The 19,912-nt window shown below is 52.7% G+C and overlaps 1 protein-coding gene across 1 annotated transcript in view; it reads right to left on the reverse strand.

Annotated features, from left to right (window-relative positions):
• Nucleotides 1–11,728, reverse strand: part of LOC140427114 (uncharacterized) — a 687,008-nt gene extending 675,280 nt beyond the window's left edge. Inside the window, exon 1 of the mRNA XM_072512644.1 lies at nucleotides 11,642–11,728. The gene's annotated coding sequence lies outside the window, so the exon portion shown is untranslated. The remainder of the gene's footprint in view (nucleotides 1–11,641) is intronic.
• Nucleotides 11,729–19,912: the final 8,184 nt, after the last annotated feature.

The raw sequence follows: 19,912 nt of genomic DNA on the forward strand, positions 1-19,912 counted from the left end.
CGTGTTGGGGGAAGATAAGTCCATACTGCCCACAGCCTCAGTGTGGGTGCAGTGTTGGACCCTGCTGTTGGCTGCTTATAACTGTGCATTTCAGCACTGGTCTGGGATACAAATTTCTAATGTGGATGCATTAAGTCGCCTTCCCCCGCCCAAGAGCATTCCGCCACCCTTCACCCTGGAAACGGTCAGGTCGTCAGTGGACCAGGATCCACACTGATTATGATGTTTTTGATGCTGTTAGTTGTCGACTCGAAGTAGCTATCAGTTCAAGAGATGGGAACTACTACCTCGGTGGCCACACAGAAGTCGGATGAAGGAACCTCCCAGGGAACCAACTCTTGGAGGGGTGCGGAGCCCAGAACACTGCTCAGACCATAGCCAATGACCAGTCATCACAGAATTGCAGGAAGGGCAAAGACAGAGTCACAAAAATCATGAAGGGATGACAGCATTTCTCCTCAGATTGCAAGGTCAACTGGAGAAATCCCAGCGTCTTATGTCTGAGGCGATGGTGCTGTTAATCCAACGCAACAAGGCGAACACTGCGAGGGTGGCGTCTGCAGTGGAGACCGTAGCGCAGGACATGCACTCCATGGTGGAGGGATGTCTCGTCCATGGTGCAGGGCATCAACAGCATGGTGCAGTCACTGGTGGGAATCATGAGTATCAGCGCCAGCGGCCGGCATAGCTTCTGGATCTCACTCCAGCTGCCCCTCCATCCGGATCCCGGGAGCCTGAAGGGGAGGAGATTAACAGGGCCCCACCCACCCCCAACACCCCCATCCATACAAGGTGATCCCCACACCAGCATCAGTGCTCATGTCTAACATGCCTGCCACAGTTGAAAGGCTTGAAAGAAAGATGGAGCCGGAACGAGGCAACTTGCAAGCTGTGCCCAGCATACCCTCTAATTCTATCTTTTACTCTCGTTCTATGCTTCTAAAACTTCATTCTAACTCTTTTCTATCACTGTAACATTATATTCTGCAGTCTCTCCTTCCTTCCCTATGTACGGTATGCATTGTTTGTACAGCATGCAAGAAATAATACTTTTCACTGTATACTGATACGTGACAATAATAAATCAAATCAAATCAAATCAAAACATATCAAAAACACTTCTCTCATGATAAGGATGCCAAGGGCTGACAAAACGTGTTGACAACCTGCCCACCTCGTATGTAAGGTGGAGAAAAACACCATGGGCGTCATTCTCCGACCCCCCAGAGGGTCGGAGAATGGCCGTTGGCCGCCGTGAATCCCGCCCCCGCCGGTTGCCGAAGTCTCCGAAGGGAGAAAAGTCGGCGGGGTGTTAATGGCGCCGCTGCCGTCGGAGAATGGCACGGGTCTGCGCAAGGCAGCCGATTTTCGGCCTGCCGATATTCTCCCTTCCGGATGGGCCTAAGTCCCGTCGACGTGATGACCGTTCACGTCGACGTAAATCAAACCTCCTTTTCATCGGCGTGACCCTGTGCTCCAGGTTCACGCCGACCAGGGTGGAGGTGAGTGACGGCCTGGGGGGTTGGCTCTGGGCAGGCGATGGCGTGGCCGCAGTCTGAATGTGTGGGGAGAGGTGTGTCTCGGGTTGTGTGTGCGTGTGTGTGCGGCGGGGGGGGGGGTGGTTAGAGTGGGCTGGGCTCCGGGGGAGTGCCGGGAGGGGGGTCCGTGCCGGGGAGAAGGTGGGGGGGGGTCCGTGCCGGGGAGGGGGATGGGGGTCCATGCCGGGGAGGAGGATGGGGGGTCCGTGCCGGGGAGGATGTTGGGGGGTTCCGTGCCGGGGAGGGGGATGGGGGGTCCGTGCCGGGGTGGAGGTTGGGGGGGTCCGTGCCGGGGAGGAGGTTGGGGGGTCCGTGCCGGGGAGGGGGATGCGAGGGCAAGTGAGTTGGTCCACCTGGCCAGGTGCCAGCCTCCAACAGTTGGACCCATGCGGTCCATGCCACCTGGCTGGGGGGAGGAGGGGATATGGGCAATGATGACATGTCGTCGTTCCCCTCCCTCCCACCAGGCCGTCATGTTTTCCGATCATCCAGCGATGTTGGCCACCGTGGCGGCAGCCGCTAATGTCTATGTTGCCCTGGATGAGGAGGAGGAGGAGGAGGAGGAGGAGCGTGCAAGAGAGGCGGCGCAGGCTGCCGCAGAGGGACAGGCAGCATCCGCCCAGGCTGGAGGGACACCTGACCGACAGGACAAGGAGGGGGAGGAGGACGTCGCGGCCCCACGGCAACGGAGGCACCCGAGGGCGCCCCCTGTGTACCGGCCCCGGCAGTCATACCAGGACCTCACGGACCGGGAATGCAGGAGGAGACTCCGGATGAGGCGGGAAACCGTGGCACACATCTGCCACCTGCTGGCACACCTGTCACCGCGTGGCACTGGCGGGGGACACCCTCTCCCCGAGTCCGTCAAGGTTACGGTGGCCCTGAACTTTTATGCAACGGGGTCATTCCAGGCACCGAGTGGGGACCTGTCCGGCACATCGCAGACATCGGTGCATCGGTGCATCCGGGCAGTGACAGATGCCCTATATGCCATGGCGCACCGCTACATCCGCTTCCCCGTGGACCGGGCCAGCCAAGATGCCCGGGCCGTGGGCTTCTCTGCCGTGGCCGGGGTCCCCATGGTCCAGGGCGCGATCGATGGGATGCACGTCGCCGTGCGGCCACCTGCAGATAACAGGGCCGTGTTCACCAATAGGAAGGGGACCTATTCGATGAACATACAGGTGGTCTGCGACCACCGCATGATGATCCTGCACGTCTGCGCCCGTTACCCAGGCAGTGTACACGACTCATACGTGTTGTCGCGGTCATCCATCCCCGGCATGTACGAGGGACGCCATCCCAGGCTGAGGGGCTGGTTGCTGGGCGACAGGGGCTATCCATTGCGATCGTGGCTGATGACGCCTCTACGGAGGCCACGCAATGAGGCGGAGAACCGCTACAATGATGCCCATGTAGCGACAAGGGGAGTGATAGAGAGGTGCTTTGGCGTGCTGAAGATGCGTTTCAGGTGCCTGGACCTCTCTGGGGGCACCCTCCAGTATCGGTCAGATAGGGTCGGCCGCATCATTGTGGTGTGCTGCGTCCTGCACAACATAGCCCAGCAGAGGGGCGATGTGCCGCAGGCAGAGGACGGCGGAGTGGAGGAGCAGCAGGAAGAGGCGCAGTCCTCCCCAGATGAGGGGGATGGGGGTAATGGTCAGGGCAGACGGGGTAGACACAAGCGGGTGGCTGTCCACCGTTACCGGCTGGCCCAGCGGGCACGGGACAGACTGATAGCCGCCCGCTTCACTGACTAGATGGGCGTGGGAATCGGGTAGCATGGCCACAGACCGCACACCATGGCAACAGCCGACTACCCACAGCCCCCACCCATCCACCCACCCAGCACCCTCACCCCCCTCCCCAACCCCACCCACCCCACCCGCATGCACACCACCCCCCCCCATTGCCGATCCACCTGCGGCACAACGGGCCGGGCTCACACAGTTGCGGGTGGATGCATGTCTATCGCAGGCCATGGAGGATGATGACAACCCGCCCTGCGGTGAGCTCCTGGCTCCACATCGTTGGACTATGTCTGACCCATGGCCACAGTACCACCATCCACCCGGACCATCCCTGCATGCGGCTGTGACACTGCAGCGCACGGTCCTGTCCTCTGCCCGGGGGGATGTTGGTGGCGGCCCAGGGGGAACGGGGCAGACTCACCTGGGGCTGAGGTAAGACCACCCCTCACACACACACTTGCGCTCAATGTACATGACACCCCCGCACGCTTTGGACAGAGCACAAAGGCAGCTTCTGTAGGTGTAACATTGACTTTAATAACCAAAGGAGTTCATGCACGTGCCCTAGCCACTAAAACTCATCTGTGCCCTGCACCCGTGCCAACTTACTCAGTGTCTAATTGTTTGGCCTTACGGGCCCTTTGACTACGTCTACGTGGTTCCCCAGACGGTACAGCAGAACTGGAGGTGGGCTCCTGTGATTCTTGCCCTCTGACACTGGATCCCTTTGGCGGCCGTTTCCTGGGGCGTCCTGGCCTAGATGGGCCAGGCTGCGGCCCGGGCGACTGGGATGGCGAGCTGCCAGCCTGTCCTGCCCGTTGCCCACCCGATGCACCTGGGACGGAAGGGGGGGAGTCCGAGGTGTCGCGGTGTTCCCGGACCTCCCCTACAGGGGAGCCGGGACGGACCACACCACCTCCTCCTCCCTCGGGGAGCCCGATGGCCCCCAGGCCTCTACATGGGTGGGGGATGCGAACGGACTGGCCATCCGACGCCCCCCCGACATCTGGCGCTGCCAGTCCTGGAGGCCCATGCTGGTATCGACAGGGGTCTGCAGGTTTGCAGCCATGGAGCCCAGGGGGTTGGCAAACCCTGTCTGTGACAGTGCGACGCCGGTTCGCACATGGCTACTAGCGCCGATGCCCTCAGCGATGGCCTGCAGAGACTGGGCCATGGCCTGCAGAGACTGGGCCATGGCCTGCTGAGACTGGGCTATGGCCTGCTGAGAATGGGCTATGGTGTTGAACGCCTCTGCCATCTGGCGCTGGCACTGGCTCATGGCCTCCTGTGAGAGGGCAGCCATGTCCTGGGCCACAGACGCCGCCTGCACGGAAAGCCCCAGGCCTCGCAAACCGTTCCCCATGTCTGACACCGTCGCACCCATTGCCTCCACCGCGGACGCCATCCGTGCGGTGTCGGCCTGGGTGGCATGTATGACCGGCACCACTCCCAGCTCCTGGACGCGGGTGGACTCCTCCACCTGCGACTGCAGCCGCCGCAAGCCGGCCATCGCCCTCTTCGCTCGTCTCCGGCTCGGTGGTTGCATCGGATCTATGTGTGGGTGTGGTAACTCCAGGACCCCGGGGTCCATCTGGGCGGCAGATGTTCGCTTGGGCTGGGCTGCCCTCCGACCGCCCGGACCCTCTGCTGCTCCAACTCCACCTGCTGTACCGGGACGGCTGTGTTGTGCGCACCAGTGAGTGTACCAGACGCCTCATCACTAAAGTGCCCAACCGTGGTGAGTGTTTCTGCGATGGTGGAGGGTGTTGGTGACAACAGTGGCGTTGTGTCGTGCTCTTCGTCCCACTCTGAGTCCATGGCACTTTGGGGTGGGGGTTCGTCTCCACCCATCCACTCTGAGTCACTGTCCGGTATTTTGTCTTCCTTGGTAGTGCTGTCCCGGGTAGGGGTGTCCTGGGCAGTGCTGTCCCGGGTAGTGGTGTCCTGGGTAGTGGTGTCCTGGGTAGTGGTGTCCTGGGTAGTGGTGTCCTGGGTAGTGGTGTCCTGGCTCGGATGTGACGGGGGCCTGTGGCTGCCCCCCTCGTCGCTGGGTGGTCACTCCCGCACGTGACGGGGGTGTCGTCTCCCTGTTGCTCCAGGTCTCTCCGTCTCCCGTGGTGTGCGAGGGGCATCCTGCGGGCATCGCATGCTGGAGGGTCCGGGTCTCTCTGTCTCCCGTGGCCTCTGAGGGGCATCCTGCGGGCGTCGCATGCTGGAGGGTCCGGGTCTCTCTGTCTCCCGTTGCTTCCGAGGGGCATCCTGCGGGCGTCGCATGCTGGACGGTCCGGGTCTCTCTGTCTCCCGTGGCCTCCGAGGGGCATCCTGCGGGCGTCACATGCTGGAGGGTCCAGGTCTCTCTGTCTCCCGTGGCCTCCAAGGGGCATCCTGCGGGCGGTCTGCATCTGCGGGGATGAGTGCCTCGACGTTTGCTCCTGCGATACACAATGACGCATGCATGGTTAGACACGCAGGCAGTGATCAGGTGATATGGGGAGGGGGATATCGGGGAGGGGGGATATGGGGACGGGCTGTCGGTGGCTCACTTGCTAGTACGCCCCCGACCTCTGCATCAGCAACCTCCCGGTCCTCAGGTCCGCCAGCCAGTTCCAGGGCTCTTTCCTCGTGTTTGGTCAGTGGCCTCTCATCAGCGGGGCCTCCTCAGTCCTCACATGCTCCCTATTGTTGTGTGCGTGCTTCTCCTGTGGGGGGGTGGGAGGGGGGGCGGTCGTGGTAGGGGTAAAAGGCAACACTGTTAGGCAGGTATATGAATGCACGCCATCGGTTGCGCGTGCATTGCCGAGGTTAAGGTTAGGGCTGGATTCACTTGGGGATATGGGGGTTATGTGGGATATGGGGGAGGGGGGATATGGGGGGGATATGGGGGATATGGGGGAGGGGGGATATGGGGGAGGGGGGATATGGAGGATATGGGGGAGGGGGGATATGGGGGAGGGGGATATGGGGGTGGGGGGATATGGGGGAGGGGGGATATGGGGGAGGGGGGATATGGGGGATATGGGGGAGGGGGGATATGGGGGAGGCTCACCCTGCCTGCTCTGACGAGGTTGTTCACCTTCTTGTGGCACTGGGTGCCTGTCCGTGGTGTCAGGGCCGCAGCGGTGACGGCCTCTGCCACTTCCCTCCACAGACGCCGGCTGTGGCGTGGGGAAACTCTGCGGCCGTGCCCGGGATACAGGGCGTCCCTCCTCTGCTCCACTGCGTCCAGGAGCGCCTCCACATCCCGTGACTCAAACCTCGGGGCTGAGCGGCGGCCAGCCATCCAGTCAGGTGTTCCAGTCGGGTGTTCCGGTCGGGTGGGGGGGAGCAGCGCGGCCTTATGAGCCGTCACGCCGTGCGGCGCATATGACGCTGCACGGCGTGAACCACGTGCGCAAGCGCGGATCCCGTTACGTCGCTGCTAGCCCATTTCGGGCCGGAGACTTTCGACCCATTTTTCCGACGTGACGAAAGTCGGATTTGCGCCGTTTTTTGCGCCGATCGGCGGACTTTACGCCGATAACAGAGAATTTCGCCCCAGGTTCCTGACCTTGGAGGGGGTAATAGTAGCTGAGATTTGTCATCCAGTGTCTCTGAACCCCATGACAAGCCTGTCTATTGGAAGGATGCATTAATCTCTCTGGCAGGCAGGAGTCAGACATATCACTGAGGAATGGAGGAGCACCACTCTGTCCTCAATGTAAGTCATCATCGTTCTCCTGCAGCATGCGGCCAAGGGTTTTTGTGCCCTGCACATGAATGTAGGAACCATCACGATGACCTCCTGCAGACACCACCTTAGTGAGCTGAGGTCAGACCTCATGGTGGGAGTTCTCTTCACTCCCTAATCCTGATCATCCCCAAATCGAGATGCTGTGAAGGCACCCCTAGCTCTTCACCGCATGCAGATCCTGACCATTGCCCAAGGTCCTTTCTCATCTTCCTCTGCAAGTTGACCCTCGCTGCCCTCATCATCATCAGAGAAGGACGTTGCACTCCTCCATCACCTCCTGCTCTCCCTCCTGAAGTGGCAGGTTCTGCAGAGTGCAGCAGATCTCGATGATGCAGTTCACCCTGTGGGGACTGTATTGGAGGGCTCTCCCCGACTGGTCAAGGCACTGAAATGAATCTTGAGCAGCCCAATTGGCTGCTCGACTAGCGTGGGCATTGACGCATGAGCCTCATTTTAGCGAGTCTCAGTGGGTGTTTGTGCCTTCTGCACTGGTGTTGTCAGCCGCCTCCAGATGGGACACCCTTTGTCCCTGAGGAGCCAGCTCTTCAGGTGCAGAACTGCCCCAAAGACAGCTGGGATCAGCGAGACCTGCAAGATGTAACTGTCATGGACAATCCTTGGGAAACGGGAACGCACATAGATTATCATAGATTATCATTGAATTTACAGTGCAGAAGGAGGCCATTCGGCCCATCGAGTCTGCACCAGCTCTTGGAAAGAGCACCCTACCCAAGGTCAACACCTCCACCCTAACCCCATATCCCAGTAACCCCACCCAACACTAAGGGCAATTTTGGACATGAAGGACAATTTATCATGGCCAATCCACCTAACCTGCACATCTTTGGACTGTGGGAGGAAACCGGAGCACCCGGAGGAAACCCACGCACACACGGGGAGGATGTGCAGACTCCGCACAGACAGTGATCCAAGCCGGAATTGAACCTGGGACCCTGGAGCTGTGAAGCAATTGTGCTATCCACAATACTACTGTGCTGCCCTAAATGCCCACACCTGCATGATGTGCATCACGTAGCCACAGACGGGAGTGGTGTCATTTGCAGTTCATAAATTTCACCCCATACTGGCATGGAGGCCGCAGAGCCACGTGGCTGCAGTCAATGACATCCTACAACTGGGTTCGCCGAGTCTCAATCCAAGTTAATATACATGTGGGCCCGCATAAACAGTGCATCTGTGACCTCCCTTCTGCATGTGTGTCCGGTTGACGAGGAGATGCTGCACAGGTCACCCGTGCAGCCCTGAAATGAGCCGCTGGCATAAAAGTTCAGAGTGGCAGTAACTCTCAGAGCCACAGGCAATGGGTGACCTCTCTGTCCATGTGGTACCAACTGTTGCATCACCTGGTACAGGTGGTCCACCGTCCCCTGGGACAGACACAGTCTTCTCCAGCACTGGAGCCCTGACATCTGGAGGTAGGAAGTTTGACGTCGGAATACCCTTGGTCAGTTGTATCTCCTCTGAGGTTCTGCCACCTGTGACCCTGCCCTCTGAAGAACAATGGGCCCTGCCACCCCCTCCTCTGCAGGCTGCAGGGCATTGCTCCTGGACATGCACAGCGGCACGTCGATGTTCCTGCTGCTGGTCGATCGCAATCATTAGACAGGCTCCATGATTCTTCAGAATCAAAAACTGAAAGGAAGAACCTCACTCCCACCCCTGTCACACAATAGCCTCTCCCCCACATTTGCCCCTCTCAACTCCAACTGAAAGAAGCGCTTCAACCCTTGAGAGTCCCAGTGGTCACGAAACGCTCCCCCCCAACTTCCCCACAAGCGCCAGTTGAGTGCATTTAATGGACCAGCATTCTAACCTCACGGGGGATCTAGATAATGCCCCCCCCCCCCGCCCGCCCCCCCACCGCATCATTGCTTTGAATAGGGTGAGTGATGAGAGAAGTCACCATAATGCCTTGCATTGGAGGCTGCATCTGTATCATCTCTCCTTTATGTAGACATGAATGAGTCTTGGCGTTCAATGCTTGGGGAATGCTTCTAAGGGGTTCAAAATTGGGCACCCTTCAAGGGCAGACTCATGCATTGCAATGCTGACTTAATTGGCACAATCCACTCAGCTAGGTAGGGTCAGGGAGCTGATCAGGCTACTGGGCTCCCCTTGTGGCAGACGAGGAACACCTAACCTGATTCGTGCAAAGATTGCAATTAGCATGTCACCTTTTAAGGTGAGAGGGTCAAGGTTTAGAGTAGATGTACGAGGCAAGTTCTTTACACAGAGGGTAGTGGGTGCCTGGAACTCGCTACCGGAGGAGGTGGTGGAAGTAGGGATGATAGTGACATTTAAGGGGCATCTTGACAAATACATGAATAGAGGGATACGGACCCAGGAAGTGTAGAAGATTGTAGTTTAGTCAGGCAGCATGGTCGGCACGGGCTTGGAGGGCTGAAGGGCCTGTTCCTGTGTTGTACATTTCTTTGCTCTTTGTTCTTTGTTCTTTATCCTTAGTGGACACCCTCATTCCCCCAGATCCCATGGGCTGCAGATTAAACAAATCTTCCAACTGGAACAGCCAGCCACCAAGACACTATACCCTGACAGCCTGGCCTCCATAACCAATGGCCTTGAACTTCCATACAGCTCATGCCATCTGTCTTTACACTTCTGCCTGAGTGTAGGGAATCACTTTCACTGCAGCCATAGTCCCCACTTTGTGAGGGTGCTCAGACTTTGTGAGACTGTATAACACCTCTTGCCAGAGTCCCTCACTTTGCCTATCCAGCCTGACCTCTCAGAGGACCCCACCCAAGAACCTCACAGTCACCCCCAAAGCTGATCCTCTGATTGACCTGCTCCCACCCACTTTCCAGCTGCCACTCTGGAAGGATAATCCCTCAGTAGTGATGATGTCACAGGCCCTGCAAAGAGGACACGGGACGTGCTGCCTGAATTCCAGCTGCCAGACGCAAACCCCGTTAAACCTCAAGGCTCACAGCCATGAAGGGCCGTTAGGTTGGACACAGCATCAAGAGCGGATATTGAGCTGCCAAGCAGTCATTGGAGCTTTCTGAATTGGAAATTTAGTGCTTGCAACAACTTGCATCAGAGTAATAAAGAGGGGCTCTTGGCTGAGTTAGAACTGCTGTTGAATAAAAAACAGAGACTATGCCTTTCAAGGAAAAGAGCTAAAATTGCTTGTGAGGTAGATATAGCTGAAGGGGTTTAACACTCACAGTGATACCTAAAGTCTATCTTCAATGTATCTTCCATTTGAGGTGCAATTTTATTATTTATGCTCATACACAATTTGCCTGTCAATACATGTTTACCTCATGTTAGTATTTAGTGTTTACTTTGTTGATTCTTGTATCGTAAAATAAGACGGAGGAGAATGAGTAGGTAATTTGTCCCCTCAATTCTGCTCCATCATTCAGTGAGATCATGTCTGATCTGATGTGATAATCCTCAACTCCACTTTCGTGCCCTATCCCCAAATAACCCTTGAACCCCATCCTGATGAAAAATATGACTATCTCAGCCTTGAATATACCTAATAACCCAGTCTCCACAGCTCTCTGTAGTAAAGAATTCCACAGATTCACTCCCCTTTGAGAGAATAAATTCTTCCTCATCTCTGTCTTAAATAGACGGCCCCTTACTCTGAGATTATGCCCTCTGGTCCTAGACTTTCCCACAAGGGGAAACAACCTCTCAGACTTTACCCTGTCAAACCCCCTGAGAATCCTATCTGCCTCAATAAGGTCGTCTCTCATTCACCTGAAATCCAATGTGTACAGGTCCAACCGACTCAACCTATCCTCATAAAATCCGTCTATACCTGGGATCAGTTAAATGAGCCTTCTACGCACTGCCTCCAATGCCAGGATATCCATATCCAAATTACTACTTGCTACAAAGTTTGCAACAAGTAAAAGTAAGGGTAGTTGTCAATACCACCTTAAAAAGACTGCCAATCAAGTTTGTCCACAATGATTAGTCAAAGGACTGAATAGTCAATAGAATTTTGAGAGACAATAAATACATCAATAGAAAGAGGACGCCACTTGTCAAACCAGGGAAACCAAATCGAGATAAACTCAAAATACTTTCATCAACCAAATTTAGTGACCACGACCAGTCCAAGGCAAATGGATAAAGAGAAACTTGTTTTATTGCTGAGCAATACTGTGTACAATACTCCAGATCCCAGTCAGGTCTGAGCTGTCATTTCCAAATCTGGTTGACTTTTATATCGAAGTCCATGACCTTGTCCATGAGCTCCCCACCCCTCAGCGGGGGAGCTCATACTTAACCAGGCTCATGGGGAGACTAATTGTTCTAATCCTGTTGGTCTTGAGCAAGTTATAACACCAAACAACAAGCAGGAAAGATTAATATATGTAAACTAACAGATGACAGTCATTTGGTTATATGAAACCCCCTTCCTGTAGTTTGAAGATAAAACTGTACAAATGGACACTTGATGCCCTTGTTTAGTTTCATGAAGAACAGGGTTTAGAAGAAGAACTGAATTGAAAGAGTAAAAGTGGAGAAAGGAAAAGATCTTTGAACAATGTGTTCAATAACTCAAACCACATATCAGCAAATGCTTGAAAAAGGAGTAGGTTTTCAGTAAGATGTCCTACCTTGTGGGGAGAATCTATTGAAGAAATCCAGAGACTGAGCAATAATGCTGCTAACACAGAGTTGCACAACAAACAGGCTTTCCGTCCTTCCTCTGCCCAAAATCAGGGCTGTGTCCTCCTGTGAAACCACAGAACAGACCAGTTTCCTCTTTCTTCATGGTTCCGGGCTTAGACAATTTTGTGCAGTTTTGCACATTGGAGCTGAGATAGAAAATTAGCTCAAAATAGAAATTGCATGTTTTTTCTAATTAGCCTTTTATCCTTAGCTGCCTGGATTCTCGGGTGTTGTTTCCTTCAAACAGCAGAAATTACTCCCCAGTTCATTCTTTCTGTCTCAGTCTGTGGTAGAAATGTTGCATTTCCTCTGTTCACCCTCAAGGATTTTTGAACATTAATCTTGGCCTACTGCACAGGCTGAGTTCAAATCGAAGTTGTGAATATATGACTGCCTTTGGGACTTCACCATCAGTCATATTTACACCATGTCCACTTCAGAGCTGGGCTCTCGTGGTCAGTGCTTCAATTCCAGAAACTTCTGCCCTTTGAAATTCCTCAGGGTTGGACACTTTGTCCTCCTATTTGATGTCCATGATATTCTGAATAGGTCTCAGGTGAAACCTGACCAATTGTCAATGGGTTGTCAATGCCTCACACATGGGTTGCCTATGCCTCACAGACTTTGAAAACCCAGGAGGCCCAAGAACATAAGTAAACAGAAGTTTATTTAGGTCAAAGGAAACAGCCGCTATGGTGGAGTACACACACTAGGTCCCGATTGGGATGACCAGAATGACAGTCCCAGCTCGGGCCGGCTTTTACAGACGAAGTTTGAAACACCCAGCTGGGCATCACCTAAGATGTAGCCCAAACATTGATTGTTTAATTTTCTCAAAGGTCTCTTGAATAAATGAGCAAATACTGAGCTAACTCAGACAATTCTACTTGCCATCTTGCTGTCAATGCAGTTATTTCTGGTGTTGCAAGTTTAAGGACAGCAACCTCATTTGTGTGTTTCTGTGAGACACTTTTATTGAATTGATCTTAAGATGTCTGCCGGAAGAGACATGGCATGGTCACATGATGACAGAAGACCTGAGGTGTCAATCAGATTGATTACATTTCAAAATCAAATACTTCCCCTTTCATATTGAACTAAAGATAGAAACATCCCCTTTCTCCGAGTGAACAAAAAGGTTTGCATGCATGATGCTGTTACCCACTATACACTCACTATTCACACCCATGGACAACCGTTTGGCCCACAGTCAGTCTCTGCACATGCATTGCACACATAAGCCAGAATTTTTCACTCAGGTTTTAGGCACGCACGGAACCCACGAAGCACGTGCAATCTCGTGTCCCACCGTCATCATACACTGGCACGATAATCTGATTGGTACACATGTACGAGAATTGGAAGTACACCCACCAACAATCAAGAAGTAAATATTAATTAATTAAACACCAACTGATTAAAATGTTAGGCTGTTAATCTGCCCGCATGGTTGTCGGGCGAGCCGATTAGCATGGCGGCCTTTACGTTTAAGCTGCAACCTGGATCCAGGCCAGGGTCTGTCAGAGCTCAAATACAATTAATAAATGTGTCTGAGGACTGAGGTCTGTGTATAATTGTGCTGCCGAGACCCTCGTGGTACTGTTTCTCCGTCAATATTAATTTTTCACGTGTCGACAGCTCCCTGAGACAGGCTGTCCCTCTGAGTGGGCACCTTGGAAATGTTAGCCTGCACCCGCCCTCTCCTGCCCTCCTGGCAGTGCTCAGCATTTCACAGCGCATTTCATGATACCCGATAATTGGTCAGCCAACATGAAATTGCCCTCATGTCTGACCACGGGCAAGAGCGCCTTTCATGTCCACTGCCAGGCACAATGGGTGCGAAAATTTTCAGGCCACAGACTTCAAACCATACAGGTCTCTTAATGGCTGTGCATTGACTGTTCTTCTGGGTGATCTTCTTTGTCTGGAGAGTGTTGCTCCCATGACCCTTGTTGCCTTGGTGACTGCTGTTATTCCATTGTGGTTGTTGTGTCTCATGGACCTCTGAGATTGCTGGTAGTTGTGTAGCAGGTCTGTCCTGGTCCTCGTCTCCAGCTAATACTGACCACCGGGTGTCGTGTTTGTGCTTTTATATCTTTCTGTGATTGGTTGTGGTGTTGTGTGTTCTGATTTGTCTGTTGGTGTGTCTATCATGATGTGTGTGTTTGAATATCATGACAGTTCAGTGCTCAGTACAGCTGCTGAGATTCCTTCTCCCGACTGCCCAGTTTCGGTGAGGGAGCAGCTTTGCTTCTTGGGCCTATGGTTGCATCTGTTTATCTGACTGAGTTTTTCAATTCCCGCTCTGAGTTGCCAACTGCGGAATTGTGGGTCATTCTTTCCTCCTGGTACCTTTGTGTTGTCCCTGAAATCTGTTTGGTTCGATCTCGCACAGTTTGGTTCAATAAAGATTTCAGTTCATCGAACATTCTCAAAAATAATGGAGTGGGATTTTCCAGCCCTTCCTGCCAGCAAGATCTTCCAGTACCGCCGAAGAAGAACTCCTCAGTGGGTTCCCCGCTGGCAGGATAGTGAGCCATGGATATCGGTGGGACAGGAAGATCCCACTTACAGCCTCTGGCAAGCCACCTCCTTCACCGGAAAACACACCACAGGGTGCTGGAAGATTCTCCTGATGAAGTCAGCTGGAACCCTGACCTTCAACCCCTCCTGTTCAGCTCTGATGTGCATATTTTCCCGTGGAACATTTACCTTTGGCACATGCATTTTGTTGCACTGAAGTGGTTCGCAAGCATCTTGTGGTTTACGTGAATATTGTCTCCCTCGCTCTGGGGTCTTCAGCCTCACCCTCTCTCTGGACTATTTTGTTTTTCTTTTTTGGAGTCTTTTTCTGCCCTTTCTCAGTTGCCACATTCAGGATTTTCAGCTCAAGCTGTAGACTTGCTCCATCTGAGATGAATAGCTATGGTTGTGCTCTGGAACTGGAGATCTTCCTTCTTCCCATTGAATGGGCTGTCTGAATAATTTCTCCTCTCGGAATGAGTCTTGGGCCATCATTTAGCCCCAATCTTACTTTCAAAAGCTTCATTTTCAGATCTCCATGTTGAGCCACTTCATACAGATCTGTTACGTTTATTATGTTGAATGAAGTCCCAGTGTCTACCTGAAATTGGGGCCGGGATTTATTGTTGTGAATCCGCCTCGCTGCCACTTCCAGCGAGGATGGGGAGCTCGGCGCTCAGCCAAATCTCCCATTGACCGCAGCGGGGCCAGAGAATCCCGTTGCCGTGAACGGGCGGAGAATTCCGCTGCCGTGAACGGACGGAGAATCCCACTGCCGTGCACGGTCGGAGAATCCCGCTGCTGTGAACGGACGGAGAATCCCGCTGCCGTGAACGGACGGAGAATTCCGCTGCCGTGAACGGACGGAGAATTCCACTGCCGTGAATGGACAGAGAATCCCGCTGCCGGGAACGGACAGAGAATCCCGCTACCGTGCACGGACGGAGAATCCCGCTGCTGTGAACGGACAGAGAATCTTGCTGCCGTGAACGGACAGAGAATCCCGCTACCGTGCACGGACGGAGAATCCCGCTGCTGTGAACGGACGGAGAATCCCACTGCCGTGAACGGACGGAGAATTCCGCTGCCGTGAACGGACGGAGAATTCCGCTGCCGTAAACGGACGGAGAATCCCGCTGCCGTGAACGGACGGAGAATTCCGCTGCCGTGAACGGACGGAGAATTCCGCTGCCGTGAACGGACGGAGAATTCCGCTGCCGTGAACGGACGGAGAATCCCACTGCCGTGAACGGACGGAGAATCCCGCTGCCGTGAACGGACGGAGAATTCCACTGCCGTGAACGGACGGAGAATTCCGCTGCCGTGAACGGGCAGAGAATCCCGCTGACGTGAACGGACGGAGAATCCCGCTGCCGTGAATGGACGGAGAATCCCGCTGCCATGAATGGACGGAGAATCCCGTTGCTGTGAATGGACGGAGAATCCCGTTGCCGTGAATGGACGGAGAATCCCGCTGCCGTGAATGGACGGAGAATCCCGCTGCCGTGCAGGGACGGAGAATCCCGCTGCCGTGAACGGACGGAGAATCCCGCTGACGTGAACGGACGGAGAATCCCACTGCCGTGAACGGCCGGAGAATCCTGCTGCCGTGAACGGGCAGAGAATCCCTCTGCCGTGCAGGGATGGAGAATCCCGCTGCCGTGCAGGGACGGAGAATCCCGCTGCCGTGAATGGACGGAGAATCCCCCTGCCGTGAACGGACGGAGAATCCCGCTGCCGTGCAGGGACGGAGAATCCCGCTGCCGTGAATGGACGGAGAATCCCCCTGCCGTGAACGGACAGAGAATCCCGCTGCCGTGAACGGACGGAGAATCCCGCTGCCGTGCACGGACGGAGAATCCCGCTGCCGTGAATGGACGGAGAATCCCCCTGCCGTGAACGGACGGAGAATCCCACCCTTGTGTTCACTTGATAATTTCTCCCTGTGGTCTTCACGGTAAGGGTCACAAAATGCTTATCACCGATGGACTTGACTGAACTCTTATCATGTGTCGTTCTTCAGCAGAAACATCTGCTTAAATCCCTCCAGTGGCCTTGTGTACAGGCTTCTCTTGCACTTGTGCGTGAAATGGTTTTGTTTTCTTTCAGTTAAGACCCTGATTTTGCCATTCTGGCCAATCCTCTTTCCCTGTGCATGCTGTGGTCTGCCGTATTTCTAACCTGCCCTTTGTTGACAATTGCTCAGCTCTTCTTGCTTGGCCTGTCTCTCAGTATAATGTATATCCTGGTCTGCTCTGCCACACATTTCCTCCAGCTGTTATTTCCCAACTGCCACATTTCGACACACGTTTATTGTTTTCTTTAGCTTTTGTTTCTCATCTTTCAGTAAATTTACTCTCACTGTGGGCCCTCTCACTCCGAGAGTTAATCAGTCTTTAATCAAAACATCTTTTAGAATGGAGGAATATTTCCAAGTTAGGGTGGTGAGTGACTTGGAGGGGAACCTCCAGGTGGTGCAATTCCCAGGTATCTGCTGCCAGATGGAAGGATTGAATATTTGTGGAAGGGGGAGCAATCAAGTGGGCTGCTTTGTCCCGGATGGTGTCGAGCTTCTTGAGTGTTGCTGGAGCTGCACTCATCCAGGCAAGACGAGGGTATTCCATCACACTCCTGGCTTGTGCCTTGTGTTATGGGCAAGTGTCTAGATAACATCAAAGTGTATCATGGAGTTCACCTGACCCACAACTTTTAATAGATTTCGGTTATGGGGAGCACAACGGCCCACTCTGCAACTGTGATGCAACAGAGATCTAAAGCACTTTTTTAAAAAAACAATGTTTATTCTATGAATCCAATTAACATTTTATAAACACACAGTAAACATCTTCGCAACTATCAACTCAAATACTCCCCCAAAGAATACAGTACTCTATAAGTAACCCTTAATCTTTCCTAGCAACATCCATAAGACAAATACCCTCTTTAACAAAGATAGCAGGTTTTAAATTCTCTACTGAGAGCAGTTATCACATTTAAATTAGCAAGTGATCTGAAGATATTCTTTACATGCAGAGAGATAAAAATTACACTTTGTTTGGCTGGATATAGCTCCAACCCTGAAAACAAATCTAAACACACACTCGAGGTGCCAGCTCAAAAAGAAAAAGAAAACAGACAGACTGCCCAGCTCCACCCATACTCTGACATCACTGCAGCTATTTGATAAACACCCATTTCTTAAAGGTACATCCACTACAGCTCTTTGATAAACTCCTATTTCTTAAAGGTACTCTCATCTACTCTTTGGGAAGTCACTCGCCACAGGATTCCTAGTCTGTGATCTGGTGTTGTAGCTACAGTAATTACACGGCTAGTCCAGTTCAGTTTCTTGTCAATGATAACTTCCCAGGATGTTGATAGTGGGGGATTTAGCAATGGTAATACCATTGAATATCAAGGAACAATGGTTAGATCCTCTCTTGTGGGAGATGGTCATTGCCTGACATTTGTGTGGTGCGAATGCTATTTGCCACTTCTCAGCCCAAGCCTGGATATTGCACAGATCTTGTTGCATTTGGACATGGATTGCTTCATTATCTGAAGAGTTGTGAATGGTGCTGAACATGTTGGAAGGGGCGATCATTGACGAAGCAGCTGAAGATTCTTGTGCCTAGGACATTACCCTGAGGAACTCCTGCAGTGATGTCCTGGAGCTGAGATGATTGACCTCCAACAATCACAATCATCTTCCTTTGTGTCAGGTATGACTCCAACCAGCAGAGAGTTTGCCCCCTGATTCCCATTGACTCCAGTTGAGCTCGGGCTCCTTGATGCCAAACTCAGTCAAATGCTGCCTTGATGTCAAAGGCAGTCACTCTCACCTCACCTCTGGCATTCAGCTCTTTTGTCCATGTTTGAAATGAGGCTGTAATGAGGTCAGGAGCTGCGTGACCATGGCAGAACCAAAATTGAGCATCAGTGACCAGGTTATTGCTGAGTAAATGCCACTTTATAGCATTACTGATGACTCCCTCTATAACTTTGCTGATGATGGAGAGTGGATTGATCGGGCGGTAAATGGCTGGGTTGGATTTGTTCTGCCTTTTGTTTACAGGACATACCTGGGCAATTCTCCACATTGCCGGGTAGATGCCTTGTAGCTGCACTGCAACAGCTTGGTTAGGGGTACGACAAGTTCAGGAGCACGTCTTTAGTACTATTGCTGGGATATTGTCAGGTCCCATGGCCTTTGCAGTATCCTGTGTATTTCTTGATATCATGGAGGTGAATCGAATTGTCTGAAGACTGACATCTGGGATGATGGGGCCCTCCAGAGGAGACCGAGATGGATCATCCACTAGCTGAAGATTGTTAGAATCATAGAATCCCTGCAGTGCAAAAAGAGGCCATTCAGCCCATCAAGTCTGCACCGACCCTCTGAATGAGCACACTACCTAGGCCCAGTCCAATCCCACACCCTATCCTTGTAATACCACCTTGGGGCAATTTAGCATAGCCAATCCACCTAACCTGCACATCTTTGGAGTGTGGGAGGAAACTGAAGTGCCTGGAGGAAACCCACGCAGACATGGGGAAGAATGTGCCAATTCCACACAGTCACCCGAGGTCAGGATCAAACGTTGGACCCTGGCGCTGTGAGGCAGCAGTGCTAACCACTGTGCCACCGTGCCAGCCCATGATTATTGTGAGTGCTTCAACCTTGTCTTTTGCACTGATGTGCTGGGCTCCTCCATCATTGAGGATGGGGATATTTGTGGCGCCTCCTCTTCCAGTGAGTTGTTTAATTGTCCACCACCATTCATGGCTGGATGTGGCAGGACTGTAGAGCTTAGACCTGATTTGGTGGTTATGAGATCGCTTAACTGTCTATCACTTGTTAATTATGATGTTTCATATACAAGTATTTCTATGTTGTAGCTTCATGAGGTTAAAACCTTATTGTATGGTATGCCTAATATAGCTCCTGACATGCCCCCCTGCACTCTTCATTGAACCAGGGTGATCCCTGGTTTGGCGGTAATGATAGAGTGGGGGATATGTCATCCATGAGGTTGCACATTGTGGTTGAATACAATTCTGCTGATGCTGATGGCCCACAGTGCCTCATAGACGCCTAGATCTGTTTGAAGTCTATCCTAATCAGCAGGGTTGTAGTGTTTTGCGATTAATTTATACACTGCCACCATCTAGTGGCGGATTGTTAGAACTGTTCTCTGTTTTATCAACTTATTCACTGCCACCATCGAATGGCAAATTGTAATTCTTGCCTGTTTTGTTATCATAGAATCATTACAGTGCTCCCGCCCTATCCCGATAACACCACCTAACCTTTTGAACACCTAAAGGGCAATTCAGCATGGCCATTCCACCTAACCTGCACAGCTTTAGGCTGTGGGAGGAAACCGGAGCACCCGGAGGAATCCAACACAGACACAGGGAGAACATGCAAACTCCACACAGTCACCTGAGCTCGAATCAAACCCGAGTCCCTGGCGCTGTGAGGCAGCCGTGCTAATCACTGTGCTACTATGCCACCCCATTTTGATTTATCAATTTGCTTTCTGGTGCCATTTAGTTGTGAATTGTTATATTTGTTGTCTGTTTTGTTATACATTTACTTTATGCCACCAATTAGTGGTGAATTGCGAAAGCCGTTGTCTCTTTATGAATTTACTCTCTGCCACCATCTAGCGGCCATTTCTTATAACTGT

The sequence above is a fragment of the Scyliorhinus torazame genome, chromosome 7 (assembly GCF_047496885.1).
Source record: "Scyliorhinus torazame isolate Kashiwa2021f chromosome 7, sScyTor2.1, whole genome shotgun sequence".
Lineage (NCBI taxonomy): Eukaryota > Metazoa > Chordata > Chondrichthyes > Carcharhiniformes > Scyliorhinidae > Scyliorhinus > Scyliorhinus torazame.